The sequence below is a fragment of the Macaca fascicularis genome, chromosome 3 (assembly GCF_037993035.2).
Source record: "Macaca fascicularis isolate 582-1 chromosome 3, T2T-MFA8v1.1".
Classification (NCBI taxonomy): domain Eukaryota; kingdom Metazoa; phylum Chordata; class Mammalia; order Primates; family Cercopithecidae; genus Macaca; species Macaca fascicularis.
Window position 1 is genome coordinate 130671767 of NC_088377.1, and position 12680 is coordinate 130684446.

Consider the following 12680-nt stretch of genomic DNA (forward strand, 5'->3'; position numbering starts at 1 on the left):
AAGGGGTGTTCTTAATCCTATCAGAGTAGCACCACCTTTTGATAGCAAATGTTTGTAATCTACAGAGATAGTATGTACACAGAGAAAGAAAAACAATATAAAGTCCAAAATGTAATATAAAAAGAAAATAAAAGAGATTAACTTTTATTGTCTTTCATATGTGTGATTTAGATACACAGACACACACACAGACACACACACCCCAAGATGTAAATACTCAGAGATAACACCACCAAATGATTTAATGATGTAGTAAGATGCTTGCAACCACTTCTAATGGGTAAATTTGGATTTTAAAAAAGAAACGTTCACCTGAATATTCTCAACAATTTTTATTGTATAAATTAGCATAAGGGCTAAATTTGTATGCACACACACACATATATATACATAACCATCATATTTCCTATAAACATGTATTAGTGCGGGTATATATATAATAATTCAAATACCACAAACATCACTGCTACTACGGATGGGATTTCCCAGAATGGCAGACGTTACTTTGTAATGTTGCTAATAAGTCAAAGTACAACTTTTGAAGTACTCAGCAGCTGCATTTCTGAAAATTTCAGAATACAGTCATGTGTTGTATAACGACATTTCAGGCAACAAAAACTTCATATATAATTCTGGTCCCATAAGAGTATAGAATCATATTTTTGCTGTACCTTTCTTATGTTTAGATACACAAGTATTTACCATTGTGTTACAACTACCTACAGTAACATACTATACAGGCAGCCCTGGAACAATCGGCTATACCATATAGCTTAGGTGTGCAACAGGCTATACCATCTAGGTGTGTATAAATATACTCTATGACGTCTGTACAACAACAAAGCTGCCTCATGACGCATTTCTCAGAATGTGCCCCCATCACTAGTGATGTATGACTGTATATTAAAACTGGACATACATACATATAATTGTCTTTAAATGTTAAATGGAGTGGGATTTTGTTTTGTTTTTTCTGTTTCTGTGTGTGGTTTTTTGTTTTTGGGTTTTTTTGGCGGGGGGTTTTTTGAGACAGTCTCGTTCTGTTGCCCAGGCTGGAGTGCAATAGCGCTATCTTGGCTCACTGCAACCTCTGCCTCCCAGGCTTAAGTGATTCCTGTGCCTCATCCTCCCAAGTAGATGTGATTACAGGTGCACGCCACCACGCCTGGCTAATTTTTGTATTTTTAATAGAAATGGGGTTTCAACATGTTAGCCAAGCAGGTCTCCAACTCCTGGCCTCAAGTGATCCACCCACCTTGGCCTCCCAAAGTCCTGAGATTACTGGTGTGAGCCACTGCACCCAGCTGAGTTAGGTTTTTGGTTCAGTCAATTACAAATAGGTTTTTCATTAACTGAATCTCAAACAGGGACATTCAAAGATTTTGCAAAATGCATCAAATAAGCATTCACTTAGTTAGCTGTTGTGTACACTACAGAATGTCTAGCAACCTTTAACCCCCGCCCACCAAACACCAGTAGCACACTTCATTCTTTGGGACAACCAGTTAGTTCCCATCAATTTCCAAAACACTCCATTAGGGGGCAGTACCACTCCTACTGAGACCCACTGAATAAAGCCACCCTAAAAGTATTGAATAGGGACGGACAGACACCAGACCCAGTGCTATTGAGACACGAGGGACAAAGTGATTAAAAATACAGAGCGAGAGCTTAGAGCACAGTGGGGAAAGTGACATTAAACAACTGTCCAAGTAATTATATCAATACAAAATACTATAAATGTCATGAAGGAAAGCTATAAACTGCTGATTTAGATAGTGGGGTGGCATCAGACTTGAGGAGTTTGTGAACTACTAAAATTCTTTTATTAACTTGGAGACGTAAGTAGGGTTAGCGCCGTATAATTCTGTCATGAAAGGTCATTTAAAAATATTAATAATAACTAGCATTTGTAATCACCGCAGTAGCAAGAAGGCAGTAATGAAATCATCTCTGAATTTTAAAAAATATATAAAACAAAAAAGTACTTTTAGCGTGGTGGAAAACCTCACTACATTTTTTTAAATGTCTTTGCTGCAGGCTGGGATAAGACAGCAGCATTTTGCTATCATATACTAGATCTATATGTGGTCTCTGGACCAGAGGCATCAACATGACCTGAGAGTCTGTGAAAAACGCAAACTTTCAGGCCTCATCTCAGACCTACTGCATCAAATCAATCTCTCTCTCTCTCCCTCTCTCTCTCTCTTTCTCCTTAAGAGTCAGGGTCTCACTCTGTCAGCAAGGCTGGAGTGCAGTGGTGGTGGTCATAACTCACTGCAGCCTGAAACATCTGGATTCAAATGATTCTCCCGTCTTGAGTCTCCTGAGTAATTGGGACCACAGGCATGCAATCCCATGCCTGTCTAAGTTGTTTTTTGTAATACATATTTTTTTAGAGACAGGATATCTCACTATGTTGCCTAGGCTGGTCTCAAACTCCTGGCCTCTACTGATCCTCCTACTTCAACCTCCCCAGTCACTGGAATTACAGACACGAGCCACCATGCCTGGCCCAGGTGATTCACATCCACATTAAAGTTTGAGAAGGACTGTGGCAGAATAGATCATATGAACCCTCAATGGCTAAAATTCAGTCATAGCCATGTACATTTAAGAATCAGTAATGGCCTTTAACACCTGAAAGTGATTGAGGACTTCTGGGAAAATTAGGGGGGGGAAATGAGACAGAAAGCAGACAAGCTGCTATAACAAAAGTATCTTCAGGTGGGAAGAAAAGCAAACAAGCTAGAATCCTAAAAAGTCATCTTTCTGATCAGGCACGGTGGCTCACACTTGTAATCCCAACACTTTGGGAGGATAAGGCAGGTAGATCACTTGAGTCCAGGAGTTCAAGACCAACCTGGGCAACACAGCAGAACCCCATGTCTACAAAAATATTAAAAATTGCCAGGCATAGTGGCACACACCTGTGGTCCCAACTACTCGGGAGGCCAAGGTGGGAGGATCACTGAAGCCTGGGAGTCAAGGCTGTAGTGAGCCATGATTGCACCACTGTACTCTGGACCAGTGGAGCAAGACCCTGTCTCAAAAAATAATAATAATTGAGAAGAAAAAAAAAAATGAAGTGCTAATCACAAACAAAAAGCACTGACAGCTTTGCAGTAGATTTTAGGAGCATACAACTGAGTTGCACGGCTCCTATGTGGGAGAATGCCTCCATGGATTTTGCTAAATGCTGAGTCTTGTCCTGACTGCTACTCCTGCCATAAGACAAAGCAATTTTTATCAGTATTGGTCAATAATGCAGCCTGCTGTTTAGGTGCTACAGTTGAATTCACGTTTTGAGATCATTAGTCCCACAATTTGTTCTTCTAACAAAGGAAATCTCTCTAGAAATGTGTTAATTGGCCGGGCGCGGTGGCTCAAGCCTGTAATCCCAGCACTTTGGGAGGCCGAGACGGGCGGATCACGAGGTCAGGAGATCGAGACCATCCTGGCTGACACTGTGAAACCCCGTCTCTACTAAAAACTACGAAAAACTAGCCGGGCGAGGTGGCGGGCGCCTGTAGTCCCAGCTACACGGGAGGCTGAGGCAGGAGAATGGCGTGAACCCGGGAGGCGGAGCTTGCAGTGAGCTGAGATCCGGCCACTGCACTCCAGCCTGGGTGGCAGAGCGAGACTCCGTCTCAAAAAAAAAAAAAAAAAAAAAAGAAATGTGTTAATTATGAGCAAAGACATGAGGCCAGATTCATGTCTCCTTTCTAGGCCACTTTGATGAGAAAATAATTGCCAGTACAACATAATGCCTTTTATAGTAAGAAGAAAAGTTACAGTAAAGATCTGTGCTAGCCAGGCACAGTGGCTCATACCTGTAATCCCAGCACTTTGGGAGGCCAAAACAGGAGGATTGCTTGAGCCCAGGAGTTTGAGTCCAGCTTGGGAGACACAGTGAGACCTCTGTCTCTACAAAAAATGTTTAAAACTTAGCCAGGTGTGGTGGCATGCACCTGTAATCACAGCTACTTGGGAGGCTGAGGTGGGAAAATCACTTGAGCTTGGGAGGGTGAGGCTACAGTGAGCCGTGATTGTACCACTGCACACCAACCTGGGCAAAAAAGGAAACCCTGTCAAAAAAAAAATCTGTGCTGACCAATAAAGTAGCCACTAGCCACATGTGGCTAATGAGCCCCTGAAATGTGGCTAGTCTAAATTGAGATATATAATAAAGTACATAAGCAGATTTTTAAAGCAATACAAAAAGAGTAAAATATCTCAATAATAATTTTTATGTCCAAATTATATTTTTTATAAAAGTAAAGTATATTTTTGATAAATTTGTTTTTAATAAAAGTAAAGTCATCTGGGTCTTTTACTTTTTTTTTTTTTTTTTTTTGTAGAGACGAGGTCTCACTATATTGCCCAGGCTGGTCTCCAACTCCTGGCCTCAAGCCATCCTCTCACCTTAGCCTCTGAAAGACCTAGGATTACAGGGCTGAGCCACAACATCCAGCTTCTTTAACTTTTTTAACGTAACTACAAGAAAAATTTTAATGACATGAAGTTTGCATTATGTATCTACTGAACAGTGCTGGTCAAGAAGCTCATTAGAATTATACATGCACCAATCTTCAGTTTAGATTACAATCTATAAATTATAGAAATTACAGATAATCTACAGATAATCCTAGAGAGTAACTGCAGAAAACATGAATTTTGGAGATAGCCAAACAAAAAGAGGTGCTTGGCAGTATTGATCTTTCCATTTTAACAGCAGCTGAGTAAGAGAACCCTTTCAGAAATGTCTGCCTAAGGGTCTCTAAATTTATACCCAAAGAAGAGAGAAACATCAAGTATTTAATAAAAATAGCACTGGGGGAGGAACTGATAAAAACTGAAGAGCAATCACAGTGATGACCAGTTCTCTCACAGCCTAGGAATGTAGGGGTGGAAAAGATAAACAAATTCCACTGACAAAAGCCAATAATTTCCTGGTCTAAGGCATTTAAACAAGTAAACCTTCCCGCTTCTAAGTAAATGGGAAAGTAAAACCACAATCCCAATAGTTGCCTCAGATCAAGAACGGCGCTACCAGTGGAAGTCACAGAAAGACTGTATTGGTTTGCAGAGGTGTAACTACAAATTAAAATTAACTCATAGTTCTTCCATAGTACAAAGAAAAAAACAGAAAAGCTCCCATGGGATTAAAAAGTGGATTCAGAAATCATTGTTTAAATAGCAAGACCTCCACACACAGTGTTAAAACATCTCCAATAATGGAAAATGGTGCTGGGTCAGATTTAGTTTGGGAATAAGACTACGAGTATGAAGCAAAGCAAAGTAGCTAAAGCCATCTCCAATCTAGGCAGATTCCTCTCATTCCTGGCCCCGGGAACAATCCCATCACTTAGGAAAGCTGGACCTCTGCCAGCCTGCTGCTTCTGTAGCCTGCTGGGGGATGGGTGAGGAGGGTGGAAATGTCTAGGCAGCTGGCTTTTATCACAAAGCCTTCTCTCTTAGAAAGGCCTATAATGAATTTCCTAGACATGATATAACGCAATATTTTAAGTGATTAATAGTGCAAAAATATTACATTTTAAAATACTACATTTAAAAAATGAATGTCCAAGGTGTAAGAGATCAATAGTTACATTAATTAAATGTGATGCAAATATTAAAATAATTGTATTTTAGTGGTTTTTGAATTGCTTTCATTAGGCTTAACCTCAAAACATCTAAATAAGGGAGGAAGAAACTAGTCTATTGAAAGCTTAATGTATGTGGCAAGTACCACCCTAACTTATTCCACTTAAAAATAACTTCTTTTAGAGACAGAGTCTCCCTATGTTGCCCCGGCTGGAGGGCAGTGAAGCCGGTGCAGCTCACTTTAGCCTTGCACTCCTGGACTCAAACCATCCTCCTGCCTCAGCCTCCTGAGGAGCTAGGACAATGGGCGTGTGTCACCACGCCTGGCCAGGTTTTTTTTATTTTTTAGAACTGGGGTCTTGTTGTATTGCCCAGGCTTGCCTCAAGCAATCCTCCTTCCTCGATCTCCCAAAGCACTGAGATTATGAGCCACTGTGCCCAGACATAATTAACTTTTAGTAGAGAATTTACTATGAGCCATTCACTGTTTTAAATGTTTTACATGTTTGGAAACTGTGGTGATCCTATCAATCCTATGAGCTAAGTATTATTAGAATCCTCCTGTTTGAGATGAGGAAGCTGAGGCATGGAGATTTTAAGTATCACACAGCCAAGGCGTGCTGGAGCCTGGCTATGACTGACTACAGGTTTATGACACCGGGCAGCTCGTTCCAGCATCCTGACTTATCGCCTTATAATATATGAGACTGCCTCACAGCCTTCACTCACAGATGAGGATGCTGAAGCTCAGGGAGATTAAGCAACTGTCTGTTCATGGTAACAAAGCTACTAAGTGGTGGGGCAGAGTTTCAAATCCATATCTAATGCTAAATCCTTCTCATAAGCAGCTTCCTGTTATCACCAAACCTCTGCTCCAGTTTGTAATGCTGTCAGAAATATCTCATTTTCTCCTATTCTCAGGGGGATGGTTGCTAGCCACTTCTCTCTCTTTCCTCTTAGCCAAACTGCCAATACTGCCTCCACAGTTTGAGCTGTTGGCTCTTGAGGCACCTAAAGAATACAAAATAGGATTTATGTTTTTCACTGCTATGTAAAATTAAGCATTCGGGTCCATAAATCTAGAACACAGAAAGAACATAGAGAACAAAATGCGTTTGTCTGAATAGACAAATTAGAAAGTGACTCATTATTTGTCATTAATCTTATGAAGTAGAATAAATAACTACCTTTTTGAAATCCATATCACTAGTGTTTCTAGGTCACATACCTCCCCTAGTCTGATGCTGAATGCAATGTCCTTAAATCCTGACCTTTTCAGGAGAAGCAGAATAAGGGGAGGGTGAGAGGGCATGAAACCTGAGTCCCAGACAAAGCTCCACTGTGAGAACAGAAGACTGTGGCCTGGGGAACAGCACTTACCTTCCCTGAGTACAATTTCCACCTCTACAAAACAGATGAAACTATATGTCCACTCCTTCATAGGGCTGTTTTGTTGCAAAAATTCACTGAAATACCATATGAAACTGTTTTGTAAACTATGAAGCCCTATAAAATATATTATAAATATGCAGTGACACTCCTGCCTAATCTTAGCAAGCATGAGAAGGGGTTTCAGGGCTTCTGATGATGACAAAGAGGAAGACAGCAGCCTGTGCCTCTAATCCCACACACCCAGTAACCCAACCTTCCAGATGAAATCTTCACTGGACTTTCAGGTTCAGGAGCTGTGTCTTAAAACAACAGTGAGAGATAATAAGCACTGATTTAAATAAAAGGGTTGAAAACTCCAGGAAGGCATTATCACCACTGTAACTGCCATCCTAATCAAATCTCTGAGGGATGGCTCAGGATGCTCAAGGGGAAAGTTAATTGCTAGACTTTCTGATCAAGTGTGAGATGGTGAAAATTTTACCTTAAAAATCACTGAAAAATAAACTGATATTCATAATACTTACATATTCTACTTTTTAATAAATTGAAAAAGAAAACTTAAAAAAAAAACCTAATACCTTAAAATCTAATATTCAGAACACTTTAGGTTTTCCTTTTCAGTTGTACTTTTTTTCCCTTCTGTCTTTCCCACTATTGCCATGCCAGTCTCCCAGTCTGCCATCAACCCTGTCAAAGAGATGCATATATACAGAGAAAAGCCCTTTAAAGAAAGCAAAATAACTAAAGATCTCCAAATTCAACTAAGGAAACAGCTGCCCATCTCTTAAAATAAAAGATGTCTAATTATTGGTATTCATGTGGTCAGCCTACACCCTCAGAAGGGCACAGATCCACTCTTTCAGTCACAGCAGAAATCCTTTTAAGCCATTTGACATCCTGCACTGTGCAGTTTTAGACCTACACATATGTCTGGGTTAGAGGAAAAACACATGATCACAAACTCTAGAAAGAAAAAAGATTACGGAAGACAAAGACAACAAAAATTTTAAAATAAATAAAAATAATTTTATATATATATATAAAAAATACGAGAAAGCCAGAGAGCTGACAAATGGCATGCTATTACATTAATAATGGAAACTATGAATATTCATTACACAATTGCCATAAATAGAAGGAAGGAAAACCAGAGAGTGCAGATGGAGCAAAATCTCAGAGTGCTAAAAAAAAGAAAGAAAACACATGCAGTCTCAGACAATACTTTTTAAGTAGGGTCCCTGGGTAGAAACTTTGATCTAAGATAAGATGGGGCAGTAAAGAAGGAATTTCCTTACACAAAGTAAATAAAGAGCATAAACTACCCAGAATGACAGGAAGAGCTTTCAGTAAAAACACAGTCAGGGCAGTCTTTGCTTAGGATGTTTGGAAAAAGGATAATCAAGCTCCCAAATCACGAATAAGGTTAGTAGGTATTGCTTCACCTTCCCACACTCCCACTACCCACTTAGAGAAGGGACCACCCCAGATAAAAATCCAATGCACTAATGTGCAATCTCAAATGTTCGTCATTTTTATATATCTTGGGAATGAAGAAGAAAACCAAAAATATGAATAGGATTAACCTCAAAACATGTGCTCTGGGATCACAACTTTTATACCCAATTGAATGCTGAGGACTTCAGGGAAAGATCACTGCACTAGATTGACAGTTTTTCTATTAACAAAGGTTTCAAGAAAAGTACAGAAAACTCCTAAGCTCAAGATGATAATGCATACATTTACTAAGCAAAAATATTACCACACAGTCATTTATTTTTTAAAATGTGCACAGAAGATTCCAAATTGTAGTTTCCAAACAAACAACAGGGACAAAAAGATGCAGGCGCTAAATTATTGACAACACTCAACATCTGACCTGTACTTTTTAATTAGATAAGAAAGACTCCAACTCCTTAAAACAAATGCTGCAGGATTAATAGTAAGTACCTACTCTAAGCAGGAAAACCCATTTGCTTGCAGCACTTCCATTGTACTTCATTTCTCAATTAGTCCCACAGCCTAGGGCTACCCTAATACACTTTTAGCATTAATTTGCAACTTAAAAGTTATACAATTCTAGTAAATGTAACCCAATCATCACCAAATGCAAGAAACTTTCAATGTTCCCTTTAAAAGGCCAACAATCCAGCAGGTCTCTCCAGCTGCTACTTAAGCTGGTATGAGGGCCCTGTCTGGGTCATCACCACTTCTGGAGTTTCACTAGCCCTGTGACCCTGTGCTAGTTGCTTAACTTCTCTAAACTTCCGTTTCCCCATCTGTAAAAACAGAAATAATAGTGCCAACATTACCGGGAAAATTAAATAAGGTCCCTACAGAAAAAAACATTTAAGATAAATCCCATCCCCATGAATCAACAGTTGGTGAATTCCTATGGCGAAGGGAAGGGGAGGGGAGGGGAGGGGAGGGGGGAAAGGAAGGGAAGGGGAATGGGAAGGGGAAGGGGAGGGGAAAGGGAAAGGGAGGGGAAGGGGAAGGGGAAGGGAGGACTGAATTATGACAACAAATTCACCTAAAAGACTCCAAAAGTATTATCTGTTTATTCTCTCAAGCAACTTTTATTCAGCATCTACTAGGTGCAAAGGACTGTTCTGAATGAATGAGATTTAGAGAGAGGTAGAAATGCTGTTTCTGCCCTCAGGAACCTTACACAGTCTTGTAGGGGGAATAGAGTATTTTGAGGATGTGAACATCTGCTCAGACAACAGGTCCCAAGACTTTGATAAGTGTCTACAATGGAGAAAATGTACCAGTTACTCAACACATGAACACACGACACATGGAGTAGAGACAAAGGGGCTTCCCCTGCCAGACAATAAACACGTGCCATTACAAAAGCTGGCAAACAAGAAAGGGAACCAAGTAGAATCAGGAGAACCTCTGGGGAGGCACCAACCCAAAAATGAGGAGGTACAGGAAAATTCTCCCTCCCTCTATATCTGGGGTAATCATCATAGACCTTCTGGAAATCCTGTGACCAGATGCACACTGTAGATGTGACATATGTGAACACTGTTTCATTCTAAAACATGAGTTAGTAGTGCTCACATATGCAGAGCCCCTGACTGTCTTGTGGGATGCAAAATCCCATCCAACAAAAACCACCTGGCATACAAACCCCACCAGTGGGCATTCCCTTCTGCCAGATCCACTAACATGTGGTCATGGCAAGGCCACTGTGATGGGCAGAAGTGGGGCAACAACAGGAGGAAGCCTAAATTTGGACTTTACAGACTCAGTTTCCCCCTCTTTAAAATGTGGAGGTTCCTAAAATTAGATTGCTGGTGTTCCCATCATAAAGCCAGGAGGCTTCATGTGCCCCACAGCTTGTGCCCACAGATGTGAGGACTTGTGTGGAGGATGGCCCAAATGTCACGTGCAGTACCACGCTGCATGTGCCGATGCTTTGCGGGGCACAGCCCAGCTCTATGAAACAGTGGTGCCTGCTCTGTGCCAAGACCCTTTACAGGAATTACAAGCATTATCTTATTAGTTTTTATGATTTTGCCAGGCAGAGATGGTTACCTCTGTTGTACAGATAAGGAAAAGGAGACTACTAGGCGGCCTCACACAGATTACTAATGTGGACGTGGTGACAAGCTGGAAGATGGGTGGAGGAGATTCCAGCGCTCTTGCACTTTCCACCCGCACCCAGATTCTGAGGTTGTTCAGGCGGAGAAGCGTCACTCACTGCAGTCTGGAGAGCACAGAGTTTCAGCTAGAAACAGCATTGTCACTGCCCCTGACATGCCAGTGCCAATCAATCGATCCACCAAAAAGAAAAGAAAACTCAAAGAAAAATACCCAGCCTAGTCAACGGAGTAAATTAGATAATTAATTTGATAAGGTAATAATTTGTTGAGTTAATAATTCCTGTGGCTTGTCTGTGCCTTGCTGATCCTTGAAGTGGCAGATGTCCCACTCAAAGTTCACAGATATTTCTCAGGCTGCCAACTAGACAAAAATACTACACACTGATACATCATCCTGTAGGATATACATTACAGAAACATTTAATATACATACTTATAACAGCAAGGGGATGTCAACTAGATCATGAATAGTCATACTCCTCTCTGTTTTTGTTGTTGTTGTTTCAAAAGTCTTGCTCTGTCACCCAGGCTGGAGTGCAGTGTCACAATCTCTGCTCACTGCAACCTCTGTCTCCCGGGTTCAAGCAATTCTTCTGCTTCAGCCTCCCAAGTAGCTGGGACTACGGGCTTGGGCCCCCACACTGGCTAATGTTTGTATTTTTAGTAGAGACAGGGTTCCACCATGTTGGCCAGGCTGATCTCAAACTCCCGGCCTCAAGCAATGCACCCACCTCGTCCTCCCAAAATGCTGGGATTACAGGTGTGAGCCACCGCACCCAGTTCTTTTTTTCCTTCAGTATCAATTTTTACATTCCCCAGAACAGCCTTCAAATAACTAAACATAATGGTCAAATCTCTCACACGGCAAGCTTTAAAAAACCAACAGAAATTACTACACAATGTACCTGAAGACCGTGGTTATTAAATATTTAGAGAAGTTAAAGTAATCAGTATTTTATGTTCATTAAAATTTTTAATAGTGAAGAAATACTCATCTGAGGCCTAAAGAAAAATAACAGCTTTCATCTAGAAAGTTACAGGTATCAAGAGACAAAAAAACTGGTAAAATCATTTTATGGAATACTGGAAAGAGATTTTCAAATCTAATTTTTGAGTTTTCAGGCTGCATCTTTTATTTAAATGTCCAGTTTCCTGAAACCCCTGCATATGTGTCAACTGTGTTATTTGAAATGGGTTTAAAAGCACTAGAGATGTTAAATATCATTCAATCAACATTGTGCAGTAGACACAGAAAAACAGGGAAAAATTGCCTTAGCTTTATTTCTTTCCCTTCCTTTACCCTCAACATAAATGTAATACTGAAGTGACAGAAATAGATGTTCCAACTGGGATCCACACGTCACACTCACTACCACCAGTCTGAGAGGTGAAATACCCAATGGAGGTAGAAACTAGTTAGAGGCTCTCAAATGTATGTTAAACGCTTCCCAAACAAACAGTGGGAAGGGCTGGCAAATACATTCATTTTAAAAGTAAATATTAACTTAATGAGGTTGGTGACCGGAAAACTGATTCTGCTCTCTTGAGATTTTTACTTCCCTGCTCCTTCTCATCAAAAAGCAAAAGAAAAAGACACAATAAGACACAAATTCTCCTACTTCTGAGTCCAAATGGGATCAGAAAGGATCTTAAATCAGTCTTTCTGTATGTGTCCTCAAATCTTTCCAACTCAACTGATGGTAAAAAGGGAAGATAAAGTAAATCAAACAATGTAAATACTGGCAGAACTAGTCCATTAAATGCAGTGGGGAGCATCAGAAAGGCCAAGTCTTTTTTTAGGAGCCATAATTCTGTGCTCTAATAGCAGAACACAGCCAATCATTATAAAACACCTCTTAACTCCTGCCTGAGACTTCCCCACTCTTCTTCCCTTGCCTGCACCAGTCGCGCATCAGAAAAGTATTATGTCTGGTACAAAGATGGCAAAGGCAACCAAAAGGTCATTCACTGGACCCAGAGCCCGGGTCATGAGAGGGTTCAGGGCAAGGTGGAGCCCAGTGGCTGGCAACTAAACCACCAAAAGCAAGGTATTTTCAGAAAGAACAAAGA

General features: G+C 40.6%; 1 protein-coding gene across 11 annotated transcripts in view; it reads right to left on the reverse strand.

Moving 5' to 3' along the window:
• Positions 1–12680, reverse strand: part of CDK14 (cyclin dependent kinase 14) — a 790403-nt gene that overhangs the window by 560680 nt on the left and 217043 nt on the right. The gene's annotated exons all lie outside the window — the stretch shown is intronic.